This window comes from Carlito syrichta, unplaced genomic scaffold (assembly GCF_000164805.1).
Source record: "Carlito syrichta isolate Samal-C Ts95f unplaced genomic scaffold, Tarsius_syrichta-2.0.1 Scaffold50759, whole genome shotgun sequence".
Taxonomy (NCBI): Eukaryota; Metazoa; Chordata; class Mammalia; order Primates; family Tarsiidae; genus Carlito; species Carlito syrichta.
In genome coordinates, this window is record NW_006994855.1 from 212185 (window position 1) to 238355 (window position 26171).

Here is a 26171-nt window from a genome sequence, read left to right on the forward strand (position 1 = left end):
AGAAAGAGACTGGACTCCAGTCTAGTGCAGAAGCAATGTGTGTTATTGGGAACTACAATGGGTCTTTTATACACAAAATCAGATGTGGGAGGGGTGTCCCCCACCCACCAGAAACCTTAATCCATGAAAACCTAATCAATGATTGCCTTTAAACCCTTTTCATAAGATAATCTTAAAATCCCATAACAAAGGATAACCTAATCCATGACTGATATATTCTATAAACCTTTTTCATCCTAAACTGATTGATTTATGCCAAGTTAAACAATTCTATAGAAGCTTAAATATTTACTTTACAAACGAAAGTGGCCCATCCCAGAATGTTTAGAATGTGGCCCAGTTCAAAGTTCACAGTGGGCTACCTGCAAGTAACCCAGCTGCATTCTTTCCACAAAATGGCTGTCTTCTAAAACTATATTCTATAATTTACACCTTCAATAAATCCTAAGATCATGACCCAGAAACCTGTGACCAATACTAAGGCTCTTAGATGTGACACGAGTTTAAATTATAAGTTGTGTGAAAGCCAAAACTGCAGTTTGTGGAAGAATGGGAGCAATGAGCTTCTAAAATTAGCTTGTGATCGTCCCAATCTCAGAGTTTCTATGTTTTGAGCTCACAGGAGCTTAATCTGGTTAGTACTGAGTAGAAAGGGGGAGGAAATGGGGTCAATAGCTCCCGAACACATCCTAGTGGTCTCGGGGTCACCGGCCCTTCCTGATCCCTAACGATCAGTGGGCCTCCATGGCCGGTTCCCAACACTATTAGACAAATATTTTTAATAGAAAAACTTTTTAGATTAAAAAAATTTTTATCTATCATGACAAGATAAATGGGTGAAGTTAGAAGTAGCATTGTTTTCTCTATGATCTGTTGAGATGATTGTATAAATGTCGATATAGTTAATTATAGTGATATATTATCTGATGTTGAACCATCCTTGTAGTCCTACTGCAAAAATCAACCTTTTCATGACTGTGTATGTGCAGGTATATGTGGTATGTGCTGCATTATGTTTTTCGAAAGGATAGCCTGAAGTGCTAACCCCTTGTTTCTCAGAACATTATCTTGTTTGAAAATAAGATCACTGCAGATGTAATAAGTTAATTTTTATTATTAGTTTTTAGTTAGGGTATCACTCCATCACCCAGGCTGGAGTGCAGTGGCACGCTCACGGCACCCCAGCGTTGACCATCTGGACTCCAGAGATCCCTCTGCCTCAGCTTTCCAAGTAGCAGGAACTACAGGGGCACCCTTCCATGCCCAGCTAATTTTTGCTTTATGTAGAGACGAAGGTTTGTCAAGTTGCCCAGGCTGGTCTCAAATCCACATACAGGCAATCCACTTGCCTTGGCCTCCCAAAGTGCTGAGATTATAGGCTGAGCCACCGAGGCTGACCTAATTTGTTCATTGAAGATGAGTTTATACTGTAGGAGAATGGATGCTCGATCAAATATGACTGGTGTTCTTATAAGGTTAGCAAAGATACGGAGACAAAGATGCACAAGAAGAGGAGGCAATAAAGGCAGAGATTAAAGTGATCCATCTACAAGCCGAGAAGCACCAAGAATTCCCAGCAAACACTAGAAGTTAAAAGAAAATAATGGAACAGATTCTTCCTAGATACTTCAGGGAGCAAAGCTATACCAAAATCTTGATTTTGGATTTCTAACCTTTTCAACTATGAGAGAACTGAGTACTGTAGTTTTAAGCAGTCCTGGTTTAAGTTGATTTGTTACAGAAGTCTACAAAATGAATATAGTACACATGTGTATATACATGTGTGTAAGAATATATCACAGCCGGGCTCTGTGACTCAGCCTGTAATCCTGTGCCTTGGGAGGCTGAAGTGAGTGGATTGCCTGAGCCCACGGGTTTGAGACCCGCCTGGGCAACTTGGTGAGACCTCATCTCTATAATGAATCAAAAAATTAGCCGGGCGTGGTAGCGCGCGCCTGTAGTGCCAGATACTCGGAAGGCTGAGGCAGAAGGATCGCTGGAGCCCAGCAGGTGGAGGTAGCGGTGGCCGGGAGCAGCCACTGCACTTCAGTCTGGGCCACAGCGTGAGACTCCAACTCAAAAAAAAAAAAAGAATATATCACTATAAATATAAATAAATCATGTGCAGTTCTAATCTTTAATAACTTCAAAAGTATGTTCGGCACACATTTTTTAAAAAAGTTATTTTGAAATTTTATAAATGTTGAAAGAAAATGTTTAATTTTATTTGTGTTCAGTTTTCCTGTCTTCAATTAAAAGGATTGAAGCAAAAGTTTAAAATTAGAAACAATATTACTTATAAAATTATTACATTTTTGACTTATGATTGAATACAGAAAGATGATTCAAATATTACTCTGGACTTTACAACTAAAAGTTAAGCTAAAAGTTGAGCAATCTACAAAATTGCAAATTTAATCTATCTGAGAGCTGAAGTCATATGCAACTAACTAACCTGCAATCTATGGGAAGACAAGCAGGGCCCAAGAGAGATGAGTGAGCGTATTTGTTTATCTGAGCAGACATCAAACACCTTATGACACAGTAAGAGTAATTTCATTCTATTTTGTAACAAATTGATAAATGCCAAGCATGGGCTAACATGAAGAGCAGAGTCTTTGGACACTGCAGAAGTAGTGTTGGGGCATGTAGCATCACACCTACTTGGAGACTTTCTCTACAGGCCTTACAAGGAGTCCTGGGAGTAGGTTAAGAAACGGAGAGAATTTCTGTTTTGGCCCTGGACTGGAAAAGGGAACAACCGGCTGCTGTGAGAAGAGCATGAAACCCCATTAAATCCACTTTCCTGTTTCTTCTATACAACACAAGCTTTTCAACTGCTGGGAAAGGGCAGCAAACTCTGTCACCTTCAGGGCATGGGTGAAGACCCAATAGACCTTAGCAAAAACAATTTTTAAAATAACAAACAGTCTTCTACCTCTGGAGAGGAGCATGAAAACTTTCTGAGGTCAGATCAAAAAGGACTCTCTATTTTGAGGAAATAGCAGATTGACTGAGAAAGTCCCCCCTGAGACCCAAAGATGTGTCACATGTCTGTATCTGAGGCAAAGTTAGAACAGTAGAAATAATCTTCCCTTCCCCTTCTGGGCTAACACTTATCACCCGTCAGTCTCAGCTGTGCAATTTTAAGAGGAAGGCAAGCACTTGGAGAGAGAACCCCACCCCCCGCCGCCTTGAAATCCTGGAGCCAAGACTAGACCTACAGCTGAGGGTGGAGCAGATACCTTGATGCCAAATGCTAAGCACAAGGTAGAATGAAAGGCATTTCATGTCTACGGTATGCTAAAGAATAGCCATAGCAACAAGAAAATTGAAACCTAACTCACCTCCTGACTAGAGAAACTCAACATCTCAAAACAAAAGCAGAAGAATACACATTCTAATTCCAGACACACATATTGTTTACCTATCTACATTGTCCTCCACAAAATGGTTAAATATCAATTCCAAACTACAATACACAGAGAAAAGAAACTAAAGCCAACAAACAAAACACTTAAGAGGTAACAATGATCCGTAGAACTAGGCTCCAATAGGACCAGGTGTTTGACAGGCATTTAAAATAACAAGGGTCTGCTGAAACAGCTAGACAACATGCGTAAAAGGTTGTCAGTCTTGAGCAGGGATAGGGACATTTAAAAAATCAACTGGGAATGCAAAAAATAAAAAGCACTGTGATATAGATAAGAAATGTCTCTGAAAGATTCATTAGTAGACTTGACTGAGCTGAGGAAAGATTCGGTGAACTTGACAATAGGTTAATACAAATTATCCAAATGAAAATACACAATGAAAAAAATGGAATATGCTTTATTTATTTATTTTTATTTATTTATTTATTTTGAGTTGGAGTCTCACTCTGTCGCCCAGACTGGAGTGCAGTGGCCGCTCCCGGCCACCGCAGCCTCGACCTGCTGGGCTCCGGCGATCCTTCCGCCTCAGCCTGCCAAGTAGCTGGAACTACAGGCACGCGCTACCACGCCCGGCTAATTTTTTGATTTATTGTAGAGATGAGGTCTCGCCTACCCAGGCAGATCTCGAACCCGCAGGCTCAGGCAATCCACTCACTTCAGCCTCCCAAAGGCATGGGATTACAAGCTGAGCCACCGAGCCTGGCGGAATATGCTTTATTAAAATGTCATGCATATAATAGGCACATTAGAAATATAAATAAGTAAATTTCAAATAATTTATCAAAGCATAAAACTAAACTGAAACTTTTAGAATTACACATATACACATACTCCTAGACACACATATATGTAGACACAAACTGGTGTTTAATTGGCTAATATTTTAGTTGCCTCTTTCCTTTCCATTTTATTTATATATGAGCAGATTCAATGTTTTGTATGTATTATCTTGCCCAAGTTTTTTGATTTTTAAGATTTTCCTGATGTATTCATTTGTTTCTATAAGGCTAGTGTTATATGTTCTTAAATGTTTGGGTAAAACTCATTTTTGAAAATAAAATATTCTGTGAGGTCCAATCTGTTAATGATGGTTCAAATCTTCTAGATACTTACTGACTTTTGGATGTATGATTTTTCTAGTAGATACTAAAAATGCTTTGTTAAAATATTTTATTATACCTTTGTTTATTTCTTTTGTAATTTTGTCCACATATAATTTTATGTATTTTGAAGTTATGTTATTAGGTTCATGAAAATATAAATTGCTATATTTTATGGTACAGTGACCAGTGACTTTTTTTATCATTATAGCGTATCTTTATCTCTAGTAATAAAAAATAATTTAATTAATAAAATAAAATATTCTACCCTAATATCTTTTCCAGGGAATACTTAACTTATTTGAAGGAATTCCACTTTTTGAAATTATTTTATATCATTTTGGTAGTTTAATTTTTTCTATAAAAATTTTTACTTGATCTAAGTTGTAAAATGGGCTATCTTAAATTTTAATAGAATTATTATTGTTGCTATTATCATTATTATTTTCTTCACCCATCCTAATTAGCATTTTATAAGTTATAAATATTTTCTTCTTTTTATGTGATTTAAGTAAACACTTATCGTACATACTTAACTAATTATTTAAACATCTATGAAGCTATAGTTAAAATTAGATTTTATTTTGGTCACTTGTGAATTCTTTCTTGCTAGGACATTGGAGATATCACAGATATAGGGACATGGTTGAATAAATGGTGCTGCCAAGCCCTAGTTGTAAGGAATCTATCCTTCCATGATCCGTAGAATCAGCTAGAGTATATTTTCTTTCAGTCATTTTACCAAAAAAGTCAAACGTATACATAAGACCTGATTTCCAGATGACTCTGGATTCTATCCCAACCTTGTACCAAATATTTTATGATTCAAAATACCCTAGTGCTTTCTGTCAGTCGCTCTTTGTTTCAAAATTTGGCACATGCATGTTAAAATTGTGGTGACTATCACTGTTTTGAGGTATATAGTCTATGAAAAGTTTTCATTGACTTAAAGATGATAAAGTAATTTTATTAGTATCACATTACAGTGTATGAGAATGTAAATCTCTAAAAAGAGATTGTTTTTTCGTGTTTTATTCCCTAATCTACATCCAGTACTTAGAAAAGTCTCTAGAATCTAGTGAGCACATATTCAAATTAGTTAAATGAATGGATTATTATTTTTTTGAATCTATCCCGTATATAGACTAGAAGTAGTATGATGTTTAGGACATGACTCACAGACGTAAATAAGCCCATAAATGAACAATTATTGGATAAAATTGCCCTAGAGCTAAAGCATTTTATTTTAGTGATGACTTCTTTGAATTCATCAGACTTTATCGTGAAGCTAATGTAAACCATCCCTGCCTTCTCTTCTATTTGTGTGCAAATACAGATACTGTGTTGAGTGCATTCACATTTTTTAAAAATTTAATCCTCATGCATCCTTAGAATATATATATGTGTGTGTGTGTGTGTGTGTGTGTGTATGTGTGTGTGTGTGTGTGTGTGTGTCTGTGTGTATTTGATGTGTTTATATGTGCATGTACAAATTTTGCAAACAAGGAATTAATTTGCTAACACCAGTTAATGTCACAGCTGATCTGTAAAAATCCTATACTGCATAGCAAACAGCTATTTCTAGCCACTTCTGTAGTTTCTACTCAACTGACTTGTTTTTTTTTGAGTTGGAGTCTCACTCTGTCGCCCAGACTGGAGTGCAGTGGCCGCTCCCTGCCACCGCAGCCTCGACCTGCTGGGCTCTGGCGATCCTTCCGCCTCAGCCTTCCAAGTAGCCGGAATTACAGGCATGAGCTACCACACCCGGCTGATTTTTTGATTTATTGTAGAGATGAGGTCTCGCTGCCCAGGCGGGTCTCGAACTCTCGGGCTCAGGCCTGACTTGTTTTAATGGTTATCTTTTCTTGACTTGTCTCTGTCCCATACTTGATTAAAGCGGTTTATGAGTTCCTAGAACCCAAGAAAATTATTTATTATTGACCTGGGTATTGTTGATTTGGGCCAAATTGGACATGTGTTTGTCTTTAGTGACTAAGCCAGAAATAAGACTTGCATCAATGAGCCTGCACCCAAGCCTGGTGGATAGTGTACATCTGATACCAATAGGATGCTTTCTGGGAAGGCGATGATCTCCTTTAATGCACTGTGTGAAGAGACATAAAAATAAAACCTGGTCATAACAACTCTATCTAATAGTAATGTCGTTAAATATACAGAGATGTTGGAAGAAGGTTATTACCCACTATCTGTAAATGAAATAAAGGAAAGCTGATATGAGCAAGATTTTTTGATATCATATAAAACAAGAGAACTGACTCAAAATATCAATCTTTTAAGGTTAGCTAGCACTACCTTGAATAAAATGCACTTTGGAGAGAGTAAATATTCTAAAGGAAGTTTGTGAAGTGAAAGTATCAACACTGTAGGCTGAATACTTCACATATTCTGAAACACACCATCCATTCTGAGAACCATCAAAGTATGAGGCCATGGTAGGATCACTTCATAGTAGTATTCAAAAACAGAAAAGCACAGTAACATGTTTACTTCATTTAATTTGTAGTAAGGTGAAAATTCTGGGTGAGACTATTGAGCCTTACTTATAACCTCAAATTCTGTTATTTGACTTTTACGTAGTGCCTCGTCCTTAGTGTCCATTGCTTCTACAAAAATGAACCAACAAACGAAAACAAAAAACAAAAACGAGCTTGAAATGTTCAAATAAAAATCTTATAGCATAACATTTTTTTTCAAATTATAGTAGGCTACATTGTTCCTATAAAAAAAAAAAACTTGTGAGTAATGAGTCTAGAAAAATATTGAATTAGGTATAATTCTAAGAGATTTAGAATATCTTGTCAGAAATCCTATAATTGCTTTACTTGAAAATGTAATAATATTTTTAAACCAACATATAAAAGTCCATAAAAATGTTATTATTAACCAACGTCTTTGTCACTTTAATGCACTCATCTTACAAAATTAAACTACTTATTTTAATAATATGTAATTTTAATTGGTAGTGACAGTCTCTTTCATGACTACATGTAGGGACATTTCAAAATCACATAACCTTCATTTTTAAGCTATAAGATCACTTAGCATTCTATTTTATTACTAGAAAAAAAGGTAATTTTATTGAAAAAATAAAATTTCAATCTATCTTAAATTTTGTTTTAGTATGGAAATAAGTGTACATTTAACACAAAAAGAAAAAAAGAGAGAAACTATATAGCATCATAGAAAGTTATTTGATCCTGGGCAGAAATACTAGAAAGACTACTGGTCATGAAATCTTATGAAAATATGTTCACCAAGAAATAATCACTCTATATTTTGATGTCATTTATTCCAACATTTTACCATATATACAGAGATTTAATACACCAAAGAGTTTCATATCGCTCCCCTATCAACACTGTACAGTAAGTATAGTTATAATGCAATATATGTGAGCCTAAAAATCACCATTCTATACAAAAACCATACAAAACACACATACTCACACATAAACACATAGGGATTATGGAAAAATTAGAGTTAGGAGAACACCACACTAAAACTTTGATATTAGGCTGGGCATGGTGGCTCAAATCTGTAATCTCAGCACTTTGGGAAGGCTAGGTGAGAGGATTGCCTGAGCTCAGGGGCTCAAGATCAGGCTGGGCAACTTGGTGAGACCGCGTCTCTACAATAAATAAAAAAATAAACCGGGAACGGTGGTGGGTGCTTATAGTTCCAGCTGCTTGGGGGCTATGGCGGAAGGATCACCTGAGTCCAGCAGGTTGAGGCTGCAGTGGCTGTGAGCGTACCCAATGCACTCCAGCCTGGGCGAAAGAGTGAGACTCCAAGTCAAATAAATAAATAAATAAAACTTTGATGGTGTCATGTTAATAAAAGATAGTAATCTACTTAAAATGGTGATAGTGTTTTGTAAGTTAAATTATCAAAGAATATGCAAATATTACAATAAATATGGCACCCTGTCTTTAAAAGTTTCTTAAACTTATATTCAAAGGAAGCATTTCATAAAGGACTGGTATCAAAGCATACAAAAACTCTTAATATTCAATAAGAAAATAAACAACTAGATTAAGAAAATGGACCAAAGGCCTTAACAGACACATAACAGAAGAAAATATACAGATGGCAAATAATCATATAAAAAATGATTATTAAAATAATATGAATACTACATTGTTGTCCAGAATCTCTATGCTGTAGACACTCCCTGCCCATTAGCCATTTAGTTGCCATCTAGGTTGTCAGACCTACAGATCAAAACAACACAATATAATAAGAACAGTAAGATATTTGGAGAGAGACCACACATTACATTTATTACATCAAATTTTTATAATTGTTTTATTTTATTATTAGTTATTGTTGCTAAACTCTTACTATGTCTAGTTTATACATTAAACTTTATCAGAGGTCTGTATGTGTAGGAAACTTGATAATATTTATGGTTTCAGACATCCACTGGGTGTCTTGAAATGTATCCCCTGTGAATAAATGCTGACTACTGTAAGTTATTTCTAATTTTGTATACTATAAGTGTTTTAGAATAAAGATATTTTAAAAGCATTTATGATAATAAATAAATGATAAATGTTATATTGACATTTAACACTGACATATCAATATTTATCTAGCATACATTGATAAAGTGAGCAGTTAAAAATGAGAGCATTGAAGTCAATTCTGACTCTATAACTTAAAATTTATGTGAACATATATAAATTACTGAATACCACAAAGACTAAATGTCTTTGTATATAAAAAAGAGATAAAAATATTATCTACATTTTAGTGTTATAGATAATTTAAAGATAATAACATTTGCAAAACTATCAGGTGAGCATTAAGAAATATTATGCACTTAATAAATGCTAACTACAGAAATATAGTCTAAAAAGTTCAATAATCTGTGCTGAATATTAAATAGTTACTAGGTTTCCAAATACATTTTAGCAAGTTACTTTCCAAAACCAAGTGTAAGAGAACACATAGCCCAACATTATTTGAAAACAATTTGCTGTTTTAAATTATGTATTTCCCTTTCTTTGCCTATGAGTAATGATGAATATATTTTCCTAGGATATTTCTCTTGTGGCCTGAACTTTTTCCTATTCTACCTTATGTCTCCTTTACATTTCCATATCTTTTGCATCTATGTTACTATCTTTGGATTTAAATTTGGAAGCACATTTAATGGTTCCCCTGTCTTTCTTATTTTCTCTTAAATGTCTGATTTTTATCTCGTGCCCATGATTTTTCTTGCTTTGTGTCATTTCTGCTGTCTTTCACCTCTTCATTAAAAAACTGTTAAAGAAAGTTTGTGTGTAGGCCTTCTTGTTACCCATACTAAAAGGAATTCTATTCTTTTCTGCAATCTCTGTCCATATCACTTCCTATTCTATCCAGCGTCATGTGTTCCTAAGTCAGGTAAAAGTAAACATAAACTTGATAAGTGACAAATGCAGGAAGCCAGGAAAGTTGGCTGAATTTATATAATAGCACTTCTGGATTCTTTTTTTTTTTTTTTTAATTTCAAGACTTAAAATGAGACAACATGCACTGTGTTTTTGAAGAGGATGCAATATTATCTTTTCTGGGAATCCTGTGTTGGCAACCCGAATTCACTCTCCAATTATTTCTTTTGCTTACATTTTGACTTAGTGTTCTTAAGGTAATGTTCATCCTGATTGCAATTATCACTATGTCTATTCCAGGGTTCTAATCCATGGTGTGCCCACAGACCTCCTCAGTCAAAGTGATCATAATTTTTCTCAGTGTAGATTTACCCCAACTGAATTTTGGACTTATCATTTCTTACTAATGCCTTATCATTTTTTTCCCATTATAATTACTTTCACTCTTTGCTTCAGTTAGCATCATCTTTTTGTTTCTGGATTAATTACATCTCTGTACACCCAAAGTTATTTTGTGCTCAACTTAAATGTTATCTCTTTCCAATTATCTTTTTGTCCAGGTTCATTACAAAGCAGAGCCCTGACCAAAGCTGTTTGTGTTATTACTTGACTTGTGTAATTTCTGGGAAGCAGGAGTGAGGAAGAAAAGAAGGAAGACGCAGAACAAGAATGAGTCCAAACAAAGGCATATTTCTCATATGTTCACCACCTGTTACCTATCAAGTGAAACTGATTGTTCAATCATATCTAACCATCTACCAAGAACAGGTAAACTACAATGTCTACAGTGTCTAGGGATATTCCTCGGTATAGACTGAGTTGAAGGAGAAAAGAAAACAAATATATCTTCCCTTTTCTGATCCTAATGGCTAAAGTTTCACTCCACAGAGTATTATGTCACCTGTCCCCCAGGTTGCCCTTGGATGAGTGTGAAGTGGCTCCCAAGGTCTTTATGTCTCATTGTCAAATGAGAAGCCCTAGGAGAGGAGATGGGAAGCACGTAGAAAGTCACTGACATATTTCATGTGAGTAAATTATGAAAATTCTTTACAGAACTGTGATTTGAAATGAAGGCAGGTAAGGTCAAGAGAATTTGAAATCAGTTTATGAGGTGATTGCTTCATCTGCCTAATCCCCAAAATCTCTGTTATCCTGACAGACTTAAATAGTCTCTTTTCATCAATTAAACATGCACAGTACTATGTAAGTTTATCTTTTCTCAACACAGCTCTAAGGTCATGAAGAAAGTGATGAGCATGTGTCTATTTCCATGGGGATATGCTATGTGTATTCCTGTAATTTTTAGAACATTGTTGACAGTCAAAATTTATTTAATAAATGAATTATAAAATATCAGTACAATATATAATCTACTAAAATGTAGGACTTTTGGCAATATTTTGCATCTCTTTAGAAGCTCCATTTAATTACCTTTTTATACTCCTTTTTAATGCATTAAATTGTTAAAATGAATTGATAGAAATAAAAATCATGATAAACAGAGATTGGTCATATGTTAAAAACTGTGATGGGTCTAATAAGTTATCCTACTTGCAAACTAACATTTTAGGTTGCCAATTTCATGGATACTGGATAAGACATGAGATCATTGGGTTAGAAATTAAGCACAGAATTATTCACCAAAATAGCAATGGTTAGATTATCAACTGTTTTGCATTATTTTTCTCATTTATCCATTTCTAATTCCTACAGAACAACATGACACTTGCACATAGAGTGAGCTATTTTATAAGAGGTATGAGCTTTGGCAACATGACTATTAGGTGTCCAGTATGTAAACTTGCCCTTTGCTTTTGAGGGAGGTTCTGTCTCGATCTCCTAAGACTAATCACTATAAAAATAATTAAAAAGAAATTATGGAATGCAGCAGGCAAGGCATCTGCTTGTGAGATAACCAGTAATGGAGAAATCCATGAGAAAATATCTTTCACAATAAGCACCATCATTTCTACATTGTCTTGTGAGTTTTTTCTGTAAAATTTCCTAAGAGTTAGACACAGTGCTTGCCATTTCTAATTCATATGACTGAAAGTGGGGGGGGCAAAATCCGTTCAGTTTTTCTCATACAGCGTTTACTTAAGGCTACCATCAAAAAGACTCCAAGTAGCTGAATGAGGACAACAAATAGTGTTGACTTCAACTATGCATTCCTGTAACCTGGATCCAACCAGCTGAGCAAATTCCATCTACTATCAGGGTCCTTCTTAGAAAGTCAGGTGACTTTCTCCTCACTTCGGTATTGTCCTTTTCCCTTGGGTTATATAATTAATTAAAATATATCAAGAGATATGCATGACTGTCCAGACTCTTTCTTGTCCCACAAGGAGAAAATCGCATCTGTAATGATCCTGGTCAGTAAGCTGAGGCTGAATTGAATGCTTTACAGGATCGAGGTGTCATTATTGAGGACTTGAGCTAAATTCAAGTCCTCAATAATGACACTCCGGTCCTGTAAAGCATTTTTACTACCTCTTCTAATTGGATAACTCCCATTTTAGGGAAAACTTCCAGCATTGTGCTTAAAAATACCAAGTTAGTAATGCATCTGGGAAGCTTCTCCCATAACCAAAATTGGCCTCCTTTTGAAGAAAACTTCATAGTCATCTAAGATCTACATTACAGAATGGTGGTGTTTGATTGAACACATGAGGTCTACTATGGCCATCTCTAAAGTAAAGGTCATCTTATTTTCAGAAAGCAAGTCAATATATGGTTTCAACAGAACAATTTCAGTTTCCAGGACATGTATAGATCATAGCCACAGGAAAAAAAAATGCTTTTGACATTTCAGGGACCCTGCAGAGGGGTAGACTCCCAGGTAGACAGCACACATAGATGGTGCCTCCAACGTGGCCTCATCAATAGTCAGCAATTCCAAGTTTCCCAGTTTGTTTGAAATAATTGCTTCTGGTCATTGTATTTGAAGATGCTTCCTGTTGACCAGCTGTGTACTCAGTGTTGTTCATCTATGCGATCATCTGAGTGGCATGTGTCATTCTGTAAAATAACTAGCAATGATGGTAGACACAGAAGTGGAAAAGATACCAGGATGGTTGACAGGTGTTTGGTGTGGGAACAGCAGGAGCTGTTACTATTTATGCTTTCAGTGGTTTTCTTGGTAAAGTAAAGGGTAATGGTGACAGATCTGGTCAGAGTCATCGGAACGAGATGATAGACCAGCAGCCTGTTAGATGCAGGGAACTTGAAGTGGTTTGACAAAGCTAAACCAGGGCACTTCTTTTCTTGAGAAAGGCACCAGGGGCAATGCAGGAAAATACAAAATTATTAATGTCTCCTTTCTCCAAGAAACTTGTTGCAAGAATTGTTTTCCTTTCAAGGTGTTTAGGTTTTTGCACTCTTTCATCTTAAAACCAGTAACAACAACAACCCAGAAATGACGCATTTCAGTAGATAAGACCTTACTTTTTCCCAATCACTTCCTATGCTCACTCAGACCATGTTCTGGAAGGATCGGCGTGAGAATAATGAGTGCACATTAATAGAATTTACAGACACCCAGTATGTCCTCACTTTAACCCGTGTATGTTAGAGTGGAACAACTTAAATCCATGTGTTTAAACAAAAATGTAGCTAGAATCCTTCAGGCCCTATTTTTGACTGGGTTGCCCCCCAAGGGTGTGCCAAGCAGGCTGGCCTAGGATTGCTGTTGGGGGGAAAAAGCCACATCATCCCCTTAAATGGTCAGGACAAAATCCTGTGTTTTCAAATAATATCTACACAACTCTCCAACCCTTTTACCCTTATTATCACCCAGGAAATGAATGAAAGGCGCTCGTTCCTTTTTGCTGCATTCAGAGACCAAAAGACAAAAGGGAGGCAGAGTTGGAGACCTTTGTGAGTACCTGCTGAGGGGTACCTCTCCATGCTCAACAATATTTGATGCCCATGAGCAGTAGGGAACCTTGTTGATGCTCAAGTATTGACTATCAGTTCATTGTTTTGCTGCTTTGCTATAAAAGGTACACAACTATCACATGGCAAAGGGTTCAGAAAGCTAAAATTATAACAAAGGCTAATTACAGAGGCATTATTTATGTGGCTTTATGTGGCTGTTAAGACTGGGATAGCAATACCAAAACCCAGAGAAATGTCCATAGTGGTGACACCCACACGTAAGCCCAAGAAGGATCAAAGATGGCAGGGGCAGTTGTGGCCAACACACCATTCATACTGGCCTCCTTCCACCACGAATGGGTCACCTCTGCTAGGAGTCATAGTGTGACACATGGTGGTCATTACTCCATCAGAAATAGAGTCTACTATCCTATGTCCAGTGTATAAAAGAGAATCTGTCCACTGACCTGGTCTGTGACTAATCCAGACATCATGGGGAGTTATCTGAGCAATGCTGGCTCTCCGCCAGCAACTTAAATCTGCTTGGTGTCACAGAGAATACACTTTTACGAATCATGACAAATATAAGTTGTCTGGACTGTCCAATCCTTGAATTGTCTCTGTGGTGCAGTGGTTCATAGAAGAAAATTTTAATCTTTGGCTCCATAGTTTTAAGTGATGCTCCAAATAGCGAGGCCACTGTCAGTAGCCTAAGTGTCAGTAAACATATAACACAGTCCATCAAGAAGAATATTGGCCAGAGCTGACAATTTCCATGCACTCTGCTCACTGAACAGAGTGACTACATCCATTTGTGGTTCCATTTATGCATAGCTGAGGTTGAGCAGTCACAGCAGCCCATTTTAGTTCGAGTGGGGCATTGGTTAACTGGTCTTATACAATAAGAGGAATCTCTGCACCAAGCACCCAACAGAGCATTCACTTTGCTTCAGGCTGTGGAGTGAAGCAAAAAAGAAAAATTTACCGAAGTGGATAGCTGAGGTGCCACTGGGGCCAGTCCAGCGTCATTTATCAGAGTGGTAAGGGTCCATTTTATTCAGTGAAAACTATGTATTACAATAGAGAAAAGGGTCCAGCATGAACTGAAGTCAACTTTAGTATGTACAGAGGTGGCTAGGAGTTTTAAAGGGAAAATGTGGGAGGAAGGAGAGAAATGCCAGAGTTCTTGCAGTCAAGGAAGGGGAAATTTGCAACACGTGGGAAAATGGAGTATTTATTGCACACACATCTGGGTTTGCTAACTGCATTTCTCTAAGGTAGGTTCTCACCCCCAGCAGGAACTGAGAACCGAGTTACCTCCTTGAATATTTTCATTTCAGACAAATGGCTTTCTGATCCTGAAGAGACCTGTCCAAACAGTTCTAGGTGGTAAAAGATTTTCATCTCAGAAGAACAGAGTGGAAATTTGTAAGTGCGAGCGTTCTAAGTAACAGCTCTAAGATGGGGATTTTGTTTAGCGTGCACAGTAAATTCTCCTGGCAGCCTTGAACTTTCTCAGGCAGATACTTCTGAAGGCCACAGTCATCCTCCTAGTAGTGTAGACTAGAGCTGTTAGAAACTATGTTCATGTTTATGCAAATCTCTTAGTGGGGAGGAGAGTTGTGGACAAAATCAACTGCACTGAGAATCTTCAGTTCTTACAGTCCAAGACTGTGACCTGGTCACAAAGAGGGCTCAGAGGAAACTGACTAGAGTTTTGCCAAGATAAGGTCTGTCAAACTCTTGAACATACCATTTCCATCTGACAAGTGAGGGGAACTGGGTTTTCCTCACATAGTTAAACCTTGAGTCTGCGTTGACCCACCCCAAAATGAGAATATCTATTACTAGGTCTCCCAGGATCAGGTGTTTCGTTTGCACAAAAACCCATTAGTGCCATTAGTAAGAAAACGACTGCTTTTCAAAAGGGCATATCTTGTAGCTGTGTCAGAGGGGTGACAAGTCCAAAGCCCCAGAGGATGTCTCTAAGTGGAGGCTGCCTCCCTTTGCCAGATGCTCCATTTGGCAAAAGCATCAGTCAGGGAAACTTACAGCTCAAAGGGATCATCTGATTGGAGGGTTCCAAATGTATCAGCATTGCTATGTGTAGCAAGATTGGAAAAATCCCTTTGGAGTTATTGGACAGGGAAGTACAAGCACACAACACTTCAATTCCTGCTATACACTTAGAGGTAGAAACAGCAACTAAAATGCATTGAGTTTCCTCACCTTTATTCAAGGTCAAGTCCAGTTTCCCTTCTCTTCCCCACGGCGAACCCTGCCCTGACCCACTGAAGTGAGTCTTGGCATTCTCTCTCCCCACAAGATAACCTAGGTTGAGCTCCTGTATCCAGTAGAGTGGATGTTTTGGAGTTCCTCCTCTCCATAAAGTTTTACATACTGACTCCACCCATAACTATCTTTTCTCTAAGGTAGATGAGCTCTGAAAAGTGACACGGAAGAATCGGGATCATGAAAGAGGCAAGTGGCTCCACACCTGCACTCAAGATACGTGGGCTTTTTTGATGCGAAATGAATCCTGCTTGCAGTACAACCAAATAAAATACATATGATTTTGCTCCATTTTCTGTTGAGAAACATGATCACCATGACCAACGCTCTCTCTTTTATCATTGGGATTTGTTCACACAGCAGTGACTGCCACATACATGAGAAACTTTGGATAAATTATACACATGTGCTGGGTTTCTTTTCTTTTTTTTTTGAGTTGGAGTCTCACTCTGTCACCCAGACTGGAGTGCAGTGGCGGCTCCCAGCCACCGCAGCCTCGACCTGCTGGGCTCTGGCGATCCTTCTGCCTCAGCCCTCCGAGTAGCCAGAATGTGTTGGGTTTATTAAAAAAGGAAGTAAATAAACAAAGGAAAATAAACAGAAAAAACATTTTTACATTTTTCTTGTTTTAACTACATTACAATGTGCTATTCCAATACTGGTCAATAATCCTATATACTAAAACACTTGGCAATGCCTCTTGGAATTATTTTTAAAAGGCTATGTAGTATATACAGAGGGTGCCAAAAATGTATACACATTTTAAGAACCGAAAAAAAACTGTATTAAAACTGTAATACTCGGCATGCACCAATAACAAAAGTTGAATACAAGTCACATTTGATTTCTGCAATTACAAGAGGTGCTCAAATCAGTTATCATCCAGACACATCTGATTATGATGAACTAAAAGAAATACATAGAAAACATCCCTTAAAATGTGTATACTCATTTTTGGCACCCATGGTATATATTATATAGCATTATAGTAGTCTTCAACCATGTCAAAACCATTACTCTCGGTGGCTCAGCCTGTAATCCCGCGCCTTTGGGAGGCTGAGGTGAGTGGATTGCCTGAGCCCATGGGTTCGAGACCCGCCTGGGCAGCGAGACCTCATCTCTACAATAAATAAAAAAATCAGCCGGGTGTGGTAGCACACGCCTGTAATTCTGGCTACTCGGAAGGCTGAGACGGAAGGATCGCTGGAGCCCAGCAGGTCAAGGCTGCGGTGGCTGGGAGCGGCCACTGCACTCCAGTCTGGGCGACAGAGTGAGACTCCAACTCAAAAAAAAAAAAAAGATATTTTTACCTCACAGATGAATGTAAATCTCGCTACCAATACATCAACTCTTTCACCATAAATATGATAGTGTTTTTTATAACAGTGCCTTCCAGTAAGACTTGTCAAATATAAAGGAGGCTTCTTCTATGATATCAATATTTTACAAAGCCATCAGATGCACTTAAGATCTTACACTGTTAGCACTCATGCATAATTTGCCATTGTTGCTTTTAATGATGAAAATATTTTAAGGTTGCCATTTAGATTTCTTAGGTAGTACATGTTTTATGAATGATTGACTATAATAAATATCTTGCCTTAAATTATAATATGAAACATTGCAGGACTGGTCCACTTTTAGGACAGTATAACAGATCTAAAAGGTCCCAACAACATACTGGCAACATTTGTATAAATACAGAATATTAAATACAAATGAGGATTAATAAGGCCTGAATATAAATCATGTTGTGAGTATTGCATACTCCACAAAAATGAATCATTCAAATACAAAATTATTCGAGAACATTCAGAGAGAATAAAGTATTTTTAAAAAACAGAACTTTTATGATATAAATTACTTTATTCAATATTCTATTGAAGATCAATCAAGTTGCAGCTGATCTTTGAAAAATATGGGTTGGAAGTGCACAAATCCACTTATATACGACTTTTTCCACTTCTCCCATTCCTAGACGTCAAGATTAACTCCTCCTCTACTTCCATCTTGGCCTACTCAATGTGAAGAAGCCAAGGATGAAGACCTTTGTGACGATCCACTTCCACTTAAGGAATAATCCATATTCTTTATCTTCTTTATGATTTTCTTCTTTTCTTTCTTTCTTTTTTCTTTTTTTTTGAGTTGGAGTCTCACTTCATCGCCCAGGCTGCAGTGCAGTGGCATGCTCATGGCCACCCCATCGACCTGCTGGGCTCAGGCGATCCTTCTGCCTCAGCCTTCCAAGTAGCCGGAGCTTCAGGTGTATGCTAATGTGCCTGGCTAATTTTTTTATTCATTGTAGAGATGAGTTCTCGCCAAGTTGCCCAGGCTGTTCTCGAACCCTTAGGTTCAGGCAATCCCTCACCTCAGCCTCCCAAAGTGATGGGATTACAGACTTGAGTCACTGCTCCCAGTCTATGAATTTTTAAAATAACATTTTCTCTTCTCTAGCTTACTTTATTGTAAAAACACAGTACATAATATGCATATATTAGATATTACAGTATATATATGGGCATCAATATATAATATAAAATGTGTGCTAATTGACTATGCTATTGGTAATGATTCTGGTCAACAGTAGAATATTCGTAGTTAAGTTTTGGGGAATCAAAAGTTATATGTGAATTTTCAACAGTGCAGGGAGTCAGAATCCCTAATCCCTACATTGTTCAAGGGTGAACTATATCTTGAAAATATTCAGTTTAATGTAATTATATTGAAATCTCAAAAATGGGGAATAATATCCTAACAGCAATATACCAAACTGCATTTCTGAAGGACCATATCATACCAAATCTAAAGAAAGCACATACTTAAATTTGATAGCTTATGTACAGTTTACATTTCTGACGCTTGAGCAAGGACTTAGATCCATGTATTCTGAATGATAAGGACAAAACACATATCTGATGCTAAGATCTAATGATTCCTAAGATAAAAATGTGAAAAATCTGATTCATTTATGGCATGAAAGGATAAATCAAAGAATAGCTAAATTAATATCCATACCAAGAAAGATACTGAAAGATTATAAGTAACTGTGCTGAAAGTTTTCCTTCCCCATATCAGAGTTAGACCAATCATTCCATTTTTTGCTATGATGTGTTAGAAAAATTTTAAGAAGCTGCAATTCCGGCATGTAATATTTGGTATTTTAAAATTATTTGAATTGCGCAATATTTGCATAATACATACAAGTTAGCAAAAATAAAACCATTAAACCATAATATTTTCTTTTTTCTTTTTTTTTTTTTTTGAGTTGGAGTCTCACTCGGTCGCTCAGACTGGAGTGCAGTGGCCACTCCCAGCCACCGCAGCCTTGACCTGCTGGACTCCGGTGATCCTTCCGCCTCAGCCTTCCAAGTAGCCGGAATTACAGGCGCGCGCTACCACGCCCGACTGATTTTTTGATTTATTGTAGAGATGAGGTCTCGCTGCCCAGGCGGGTCTCGAACCTGCGGGCCCAGGCAATCCACTCACCTCAGCCTCCCAAAGGCGCGGGATTACAGCCTGAGCCACCGAGTCTGGCACCATAATATTTTCATGTGTTACATGTACTTATATTATTTCCTCACTGAAAATGTTATTAATTTTTTCATATACATTTTTGTGATATTTAAAAATTTAGTATCATTCTCACTTTTAGCTTCCCAATTATTTTCATCTTCCATTTTAAAAAGTCTTCAATCACTAAGGAAGTATAAACGGAACTTGATCCACTGTATCTAAATATTGAAGTAATTGGAAACTTAGCACAAAGATCTAATGGTTTCTTAAATGTGTCGACTCTTCCATAACTGTTATTTCTTGTTTGTAACTGTTCTGTCCATATCTGTCACTGAAATGGGAAATCTTTGGTCTTTTCCTACATTTTGGTCACTTGAAAACCTTAGTGCCTAAATTTATAGAAATTGGGTTATTAAATTAATCTTAAAGATAGCTTCCACAGCCTCATTCTTAAGCGAGAAAAAACCCTTAAAAAGGCAAATTGATTTACTAATGTAATGGAAAATTAGTAGGTGATCTGGTGTTGGAATTCCCATGGTCTTTCATTATTCAGAAAGAATGCTTAAAATTCTGACATACCCTTCTTTCTCTCTCCTCCCCCCAATGATCACCAACAATGAAATTTAAGAGTCAATACAAAGTGTTTAGTCTAGAATACATTCAAAAATTCATTTTGTTCTTGGAAGCTAAAAAAAATAAAGTTGACTTCTCTGTTTATTAAAGGAAAGTGCAAACCAATAGTATATATTTTAATATTGCATAATCACTGAATATCTATAATAATTATATCATTGGGATCTAAAAAATTATATTGGGTAATAGATAATAAAGATGCATATGATAAATAAAACAATGAATTGTATTAGTGAGTTCTCTGGAAATTGACTCTGAATAAAGAATGGGAGCAAAAGGCCCACCTGGGTATCCTCTGGGAGATACATCTCTGAGGAGGTATAGAAGACAAAAATGAGCAAAAGGAGATTCAGACAGTCCTAAAAGAAGTTCGGGAGCCAGGGGTTTTCCTTCCTAATTGTTTCAAGTAAATTAAACCAAAGAATCAGGTTCTTCATTCCTGTTGGTTACTGGACATGGACTGCCACCTGGAAGACAACATACGCTTGGGTGACACCACTGAGGGTCATTTTCATGGGGTGCCATTGGGGACATTGAGCAACTAATATTCTCAGTCTCTGAGGGAAGAAGTTGCCAACCTTGAAGAAAAAGGATGGGTGTAGCACCTGAGCATACATTTAAAAACTTTATTTCTTCCACAACTAGGGAGTTTTAACTAAAGAAAATGCAAAACAAAATATATAAAATGGCCAGGCATGGTGGCTCATGCCTATAATCCCAGCACCTTGGGAGGCAGAGGCAAGAGGGTTGCCTAAGCCAGGGAATCGAGACGAGTCTGAGCAAGTTGGCAAGCCCTTGTCTCTACAATAAATCAAAAAAATTAGCCGGGTGTGGAGGCAGACACCTGTAGTTCCTGCTACATGGAAGATTGAGGTGGAAGGATCGCCTGAGCCCAGTAGGTCAAGCCTGTGGTGGCCGTGAACATGCCCATGGTACTCTAGCCTGGGCGACAGAGTGACATTCTGACTCAAAACTAACTAAATAAATAATGAATAAATAAATGAACTCATCACTTTGGGAGGTGGAAGTGAGAGGACTGGGGTTCGAGACAAGCCTGGGCAACTTGGTTGAGACCTCGTTTCTACAATAAATCAAGAAAAATTACCAGGCATTATGATGTGCACCTGTAGTTCCAACTACATGGAAGGCTGAGGCAGAAGGATCGTCGGAGCCCAGCAGGTCGAGGCTGAGGTGTCCTGCAGTGTGTCACTGTACTCTAGCCTGGGTGACAGAGTGAGACTCCGACTCAAAAAAATAAGAAAAGAATTATTCATATATGTGTGTGTGTGTGTGTGTGTGTGTGTGTGTGTGTGTGTATTATGTTATTGTGTCCTTCAGAGTCAATTTTCTTTTCTTTAATTCTTTTATTCCTCAATTCCCTCAATGAAGATTTGTGCTCCCACTGCTATGCATTTAGTGGATGACTCTCCCATCTTAGCCACTGTAGATTCAGTCAGAGATGGAATGTCATCAGCTTGCCAAGGGTTATGCACAGATTGAGAATTCTTTATAAATTTTTTCAAATATTAGAATAGTGGAAAAAAGACAACTGCTTAATTCATTTGTTATTTCTCACTTCAAGTATTGAAGAGAGATATATTTTATTCCATAATAAAACAATTATAATGGAAAAACAGATTTTTAAAAACGACTGTTTATGGAGCTCTAGACATTATAAATCATTATAGTCATTTTATTTTAAGAGATAGAACTGTCTTTTTTGCAGGCTATATAATCTTGTATATTTGTATATTATCCACTAAAAATTCACTAGGACTAATAAACAAGTTTAATAAGATGACAAGATGGAAGAACAGCATTCAAAAGTGAACTGCATTTTTATATACTGGCAATAAATGATCTGAAACTAAAGTTTAAAAACTAATTTCATTAATAGTATCAAAGAAAAGAAACTTAGAAATAAACTTTAAAAATACAAATCTTTTAAATTGAAAAAATATCTTAAGTTACAAGTGAAATAAATAATTGGATAAATGAATACATAAAATATTTGAGGAAAACAATACTTAGTTTTTAAAGTTATAACTCTTGACAAATTGATCTATAAGTTCAATTCAATTTCTTCAAATTTCCAATTCTTATAAAAATTGACAAACTTAACCTAAATTTTTTTGTGTAAATTAAAATGCAACCAAAAATGTGATACAATATTGAATAAGAGACAAAATCGAATGATCCCTGTATCAAATTTTACTAAAATGTTGCAGTCATCAAGTCTGTGTGGTGCTAGCATAAGGATGGATCTATATTAATCAATGGGATAGATTTGCAGGTCCAATAGTAAACATTTTAACTCACAATAATTTGATTTTGACCAAAAAAAGGCTTTAATAATTTACTGCTAAAAACACTGTCTTTTCAACAAATATTGATGGAAAAATTGAATGTTCATATTCAAAAAAAAGTAGGACTTCTAAGACAAATCATTATCAAATAATTTTCTAAATTAAACCCCCAAATTTAAAATCTAGCATCATAATTTTTTAAAGAAACATTCAAATTTTTCTTTGTATGTGATCTTGAGCTATGTAATGATTTCAAGAGAACAATTAAGAAAAAAAATCTTTAGAAAGCTTAAATTTATTTGCTATTTTAAAAAAATTTTTATTTTATTTTAAGAATATGTGATACAAGTGAGGATTAACTACACTGCAGCTGTTTTAAATATCTACTCATTGAATACTTAAAACTGTATCTAAGAGGTAATGTTATCATTAGAATTTAATTTTATCTCCTTGATGACTAGTGAGGTTGAACATTAAAACTACACTGAGATACCACCTAACTCCAGTCAGAATGGCCATCATCAATAACTAAAAAAATAACATATGCTGGAGAGGATGTGGCAAAAAGGGAACACTTCTACACTGTTGGTGGGAGTGTAAACTCGTACAGCCTCTGTGGAAATCAGTGTGGCAATTCCTAAAAGCTCTAAAAATTGTCCTTCCATATGACCCCACAGTCCCCCTACTGGGAATATACCTGAAAGAACTCAAATCACTCTATAAAAAAGATACCTGCACACGTGTTTATCGTAACATTGTTCACAACAGCAAGATCATGGAACCAACCATGCTGTCCATCAAAAGAGGACTAGATTTTTTAAATGTGGTACATATACACAATGGAATATTACGCAGCCATAAGAAAGAACAAAATCATAAATTTTGCAGCAACCTGGATGGAATTAGAGCTTATAATACTGAGTGATCTCTCACAGAAGCAAAGATCTGAGCAGCACATTTTCCCACTCTTAAGTGGACCTTGAACAACTACCATAATACTATAAGAAAAGGATTGACAGTGATGGGAAACTATGGGGGAGGGGGATGGGGTATTCAATATCTGTCTGGGGAAAGGAGGGCATACCTCATCAACAAGGGTACCTGCACAATGAATATTTGTAAACTAGCCCTTAACTGTACCCTACAACTTTAAAATAAAAAAATATATATTAAAAAAAAAGAACTTGATTACCTGGTTAAAGTAGTGTCTGTCAGAATTTTTCCACTGCAAAGGAACTTTTCCCCACTGTTTTGCGTACTGTACCCTTTGGAAGAAAGTCATTACACAGTTGAAACGAAGTGGAGAGTTAACTTCACCTCTTTCAAAGCAGAATATATATATATATATATTTCAGAATTACCCTACCTAGATTTGTCCTTTCTCCCCTATTTATTTATATATTCAATCTTTTATGTAGAAAAGTAGAAACTCACAGATATTATTTTATACTTGGAATTATAGTCCAGTATTACTATCATTACCTTTATTGCTAAAATTCTTCCAGCTGTACCTATCAGAAGTTCTGTAAGTTGGTGTCTATTTTGTTTCTCCTTACTCCCTTCATTGTGAAAGATTTTGGTTTTTTTGTTTTGTTTTTTTGAGTTGGAGTCTCACTCTGTCGCCCAGACTGGAGTGCAGTGGCCGCTCCCGGCCACCGCACCCTCGACCTGCTGGGCTCCAGCGATCCTTCTGCCTCAGCCTTCCAAGTAACTGGAATTACAGGCATGCGCTACCACGCCCGGTTGATTTTTTGATTTATTGTAGAGATGAGGTCTCGCTACCCAGGCGGGTGTCGAACCCGCGGGCTCAGGCAATCCACTCACCTCAGCCTCCCAAAGGCGCGGGATTACAGGCTGAGCCACCGAGCCCGGCTTGTATTCTTTACTTTTGCAAAATTTTAGGGTCATGGGGTACATATGAGGATTCATTACATAACTATACTAGACGAAGGTGGAATTTGTACTCCTGAATCACCCCAGCAGTGGGCATGGTACCCAATGCGTAGTTTGGCATCCCTTCTTCCCTCTTTCTTCCTCCCTCCCTTAGCAATGCTTAGGGCCTGTTATTCCCAGCCTTGTGCCTGTGCGAGCCTGATGTTTAATGCCCACTTACAAGTGAGAACATGAGGTATTCAGTTTTTTTGTTTGTTTCTGTGATAATTCATTTATAATTTTATTCAACTTCACCCATGTTGCTAATTTCTTCTTTATGGCTGTATAGTGTGCCATAGTGTATATGTACTTTTTGTTACTATAATGTTTCTCTTGTATGTGTTCTCTCCAGTTCTCTAATCAGCCATGTATCCAAGGAGCACTGGTTATTTTTGTTGAAGAATGGTATTAAAAAGTAAGATCCAAGAGCTAACTGTACTCACTTTATGAGATATCATTGCTCTGGCCCTCTCAGATGATACAGCAAGTGTGTATCCTAATCCATATATATGCACATATCTATGCATATTTCCATATGTAAGTTTCCATATCTATATAAAATTAAACATGAGTTCTTACTGATTTCTCCAAGTCTAATCTACTGCCACATGAATGATTCTAACCTTTTGTCCTTATCTATTAGGACATTACTTATCTATAAGTATCCTACATATGATCTCATATATATATGCTTATTTATAAGTATATATTATTATATACAAGTATAAGTATATGTTATATATATACTTATCTATAAGTATGTTACTTATCTATAAGCTCCCACCACAAGAGTGAGTAATTTTCATTGTTCAATTCCAGTATACACATATAACAGCATTAGAATTGTTGACATCTAACTTCATGGAAAATGGCTTGTCAACTGGAGAGTGCTGTTTGTGTATTATTTAATTTGCCTTTAGCTTCCACTCAAGTCATATCCAAAATTATTTAAGCCGGTACCTTTCTCCCACATCATTTAATGAGTTTGTTTCACACGTTTATAACGCAGTTAAGTTGGTTTGTTGCACTCTGCAGTCCATCCTGGAATTGTTGATGTATATATGTGTGTGCATGTATACACTTTTACATACACATGAGTTTATTGTGTTGTAAAGTTCTATGGGTTTGACAAATGCATGCTGTTAGGTAACTATCGTTGCAATATCAGGCAAAATTGTTTCACCGCCCTAAAATAGCCTCTGTGCCCCACAAATTTACTCCTCCACATTTCTTTGCCTTCCTCTTCCTTTTTTCTTTGTCTTTTGACAAAGATTGACAAAGATTATGCAGAATGAATATAATATACCTAAGGTTAGTTTCTGTTCTTTTTTCTGCTTTGTGTTCTGGATGTTCTGCTTTGTTTTCTGATTATTTATTCTCTGCGTACTCAATTGTGGGAGTTTCTATTGATACATCCCGAAATTCACTCTTACCTTGGCTGTGTTTAGTTTGCCGATGGATCCTTTCAAAGCATTCTCCACTTATATTACAGTGTTTCAGTGTCTAGCATTTCCCTTTGTTTCTTTTTTAGATTATCCATCTGTGAGCTTAGTTAAGTCCACCTGCTATTTCATGTTGTCTACATTTTTTCCATGATAGCCCTTAACATAGCAATCATAATCTTTTCAAATATCCTTTGATTTCAACAGCTGAATCATATCAGAGTCTGTGTCAGATGTTGTTTTATGA